The following is a 4096-nucleotide window of genomic DNA, read 5'->3' as shown; positions in this document are numbered from 1 at the left end:
CATGATGCATAGCTTTCTTCCATTCTATTTTTTTGGTTAGATTTGAAACAATTCTATTAATAATAGTAACTTTTATCTTATCTTCTAATTTGAGCTTCAAATTTAGTCTATACAATAATATGACTAATATGGTGTATTGTGACCCTTGCTTATATTTAAGTTGAATATCAAAGAGCTATAATTATTCTTTCCAATGATAATATTATGATTTCATATTTTTTAGATGCAAATCATATAAAAAGAGTTGATGGTCAGTCCAAATATCATTGGTTTTTTCAACAAATAGTGTTGTTACACCTTTGTGGTATGTACAATTGCTAATTGCTCTCAATTATATGTAGAGTAATTATGCTTTGTTCTTTTGAGCTTGTATAATTCATACGCCATAGGTTGAAGGTTCCTACTAAAATCTTATTGAAGGACTATACCAATAGCATAGTTAAAAGCATCAATATTAAATATACATGAAAAGTTGAGATTATACAATTACAATATTGAAGTAGTAATAAGTGCTTCTTTTTACTTATCAAAGGCCCTTTTTTGCTTGAATTTTCATTCAAATGAAGCACCCTTCTTCAATAGGCTTGTGAGTGAGGAACTAATGTATGCAAATTACGAAATAAAACGATAATAATATTCAATAAGGCCTAAAAATGAGTAGACTTCAAAAGCATCTTTAGGGATTGGCCAATCTTCTACTACTTTCATTTTATTCTACTCCATGCATGCACCTTTGGAAGACATGACATGCTTCAAAAAAGTGACCTTCAACTTTCAAGGTTCACACTTTGATTGTTTGTAGGTAAAACAAGCCATTCAAAATGTCCATAGCACATATGAAAGACCGCTTTTTTTATATCTTCTTTTGCAATAGGTATTTTGCTAATAGCCATTTCGAAGGTCAAATTTGCTAAAGATGGTTGTACCTTGAAGTTAGTTAAGAAGATCATCTATAAGTAGAGATGCATGCTTAATAGTTTACTTGTTGAGGCCTTGATAGTTGATATAAAGTCAAAGTCTACCATCTTTTTTAGATGCAAAAAATACAAATACTCCCAATAATGACATCCTTCTTTAAATAAGGTCCTTCTCCAAGAATTCATCGAATGTCTCATGCAACTCTTCAAGTTTATTTAATACTAGATAATAAATTAATCAACTTATTGATTTGGTTCCAAAAATTAATTCTATTTAATAGGAAGCACCTCAATCAGGTGGCATGCTACTAGATAAGTCAATTAAAAAGACATCTTGATATTCACATATTACTTGCTCTACCCATTATCATATTGTGGTTTGACTGCTATATAAAAATAATGTAATTATGTACTTAATATATAATTTAATAAGTAACATGGTGAAAGCCATGTCAGTAGATTTTAGTTGGTTGTAAAATATAATTTGATTATTACCTTAAAAAGAGGTTGTTTAAAAATATTACTATACAATTTGTATAACTTTAATTTCTTTTGATAATGGCTTTTAAGATTGGTTTTGGTTGGTAGTAACTTCTAAATATTTAGAGTCACCTTTGTTAGACATTGGTGACCTTTAAAAACTTATTTTGGTTCTTTTATTTGATATTTAGAACATAAATTATGTACATCTTATAAGAAAAAAGATCGCAAAAGGGTTTTAGTAGCAAAGGGAGTAATTAGGGCTCCAATATAGATGAATGGAGATGGATGATGAAAATCTCCATTCCTATTGATCAAAAATCATAACCAATAGGCTTTGAGGAGGCTGCCCAAGGCCATATTAGAGATTAGGGTTAGTTTTTTGAAACCATTCAAGCTTTGAAGAATAGGATCAGCAAGTTTAGGTTTTTGGCTATGATTTTGGTACAAATCTTATATGATTTGGAATTTATATGAAAGAGATATAGGCACTCAAAGTTAAGGTATTGATTTGGAAGCTACTATCACTCATTTTGATATAACATAAGCATACAGAAGGCAATTGAAGATTGATAATTGCAAGTGGAGGGAACACTTTTGCAGCTACACTTTTTATATAGTTCTTGCTATATTTTAAGTTGAATTGAAGAAGTTATTGGATTTTGAAGTCAACACATGCAATCTAAGGGTAGTAAGTGACCCGATTTACTAGTGGTTGTGTCTTGAGCTATATCTTGAGCAATTTGATAAGGTTTTGGCTCAAAATTTCAGGAGATATATAAATTCATGTTAATAAACTTTGTATTTAAGTTTGATGACATTTAAATATTATGTTCTTGAGATATTAAGAAAATAGTGTTTAGGTGCTTGTAAATTAGGGTTTAGAGTATCTACTAGAATTTCTTAGATGCTAGAATATCACAAATGAATTTGTAATTAGATTTTTTTGTGATAAAACTTAATGGTGAGTTCTACCTATCTTATAAATTTGAGACAAATTGAACAGTTAGATCAAGAGTTATGAATTTCAAAAGTTTGGGAAGAGAAAATCCTTCACAAAAAAAATATATTTTGAATGGATTTTGTTATATTTTGAGCTTTATGCAAATTAAAGGAATTTTGGAAGCTAAGATAAGATTCATATAAAATTTTAAGCTAAAGTCTCTATAGCTAGATACTCAATCTATTCCTAGATAGGAAATCTCGCCATATGACAAACGTGGTGAACCTAACATGAAAATTTCTAGAGTAGAGAGTTTTGAAGAAATATTTTTGGCTCTTTATTATGGAAGGAGGGCAAGGAAGTAATAGTAGGAATTGCACTGGGGTATCTCCATTGAAACTTGAACTTACTACAATTCAAATATTTTAAGTATTTGTACTTTTTATACAATAACAATAAATAGTAGAATGCAAGGAAGTAATGGCTTCTAAAGCTTGGCAATTTATTGTTGGTTTATTGGATCAATTCAATAGAAGAAATATTTTCAAGTATCTTAAGTATTATTCTTGAGAGATGGATCTCAATAAAGTACTAGAAAAAGATATAATACTATATTTGAGCTGACAGTTGTACCAGAGCTTCGTGGACATATAAAGAGGATTATTCAAACTTATAGAAAAAAATGGGAGGATTTTATCCTTCAATCAAAAAAAGAGTATTCTTTGAAAGATACAAAAAGGGTGACAAGAAAATCATTTATGGAATAGATCAATAAATCCAATAAGGAGTTAGTTGCAATAGAATTATTCTAAAAGTTTGAAAGACAGTTTCTTCAATTGTCTCGAATGAAAAAGCTTACACTTGAAAATGATAAGGTCAAGTTATTACTTCAATGAGCTAGCAATGATTTACAAAAAGAGTTTGAATTACTATTGGAAGATAATACAGAGGATAATGGACTTACTATTGATTAAAAGAAAGTCTTTGAAGCTATGGGAATACTTACTAAAAGAAAGTATCGATGTCGTATTATGTGCTTTCTTGCTCAAGAACACGTCGGGCGTCTGGCAGTAGAAGGTAGTATGGAGATTCACTAATATTCAAGCAGTCTATCAATTTTTGACTGTTGGAATATAAATAATTGTAAGAATATACCATAAATCTATACAGATGTCCTTCGATTGCTCGCCGAAGTCCTTTTCCCCCCAGCCGGTAGGTCTCTAGACGTTATAGAGAACCCCGAACAATCCAATCTGCTAATCTCCGATACCGCTTTACATTCACGACCTTGTATCCACTGACTGTCTTGTTAGATTCACCCAAAATTTTTTATTCACTCCGCATACTCAATCCTATAGACACCCTTTTAATCCTTCAATCACAGACCTAACTTCGATTTCACAAAACAGTCAAGAGTAATCACACCCACTTCATTAAAACCCCGATTCACTAGTACAATACTGACTTCAGCAACGATTGCCTCCGTCTTCCCAAAACCCTATGAAGAAAAAAAATCCCAATCCTCTGTCTTTTTTCTCCGCCCGAAGCATGAAGCTAGCTCTCCGACCCTTCTAAAAACCCTTATTCTCCCCCTTCCATTTCTGAACCTATCCTCTCCTTTAACCCTAATTCTCTCCTCTTTCAAACCTTAGCCTGTGAATTTCTTCAATCTTCCATCTTGGATCTAGAATTGGCTCCGCCGTTAGAGCTTTTTCCTCCGTTTTTGCCTTTAAGAGATCCTTTTACCGAAAGGACG

The sequence above is a fragment of the Physcomitrium patens genome, chromosome 1, assembly GCF_059467195.1.
Source record: "Physcomitrium patens ecotype Gransden chromosome 1, ASM5946719v1, whole genome shotgun sequence".
Lineage (NCBI taxonomy): Eukaryota > Viridiplantae > Streptophyta > Bryopsida > Funariales > Funariaceae > Physcomitrium > Physcomitrium patens.
Note: the sequence above shows the minus strand (reverse complement) of the source record.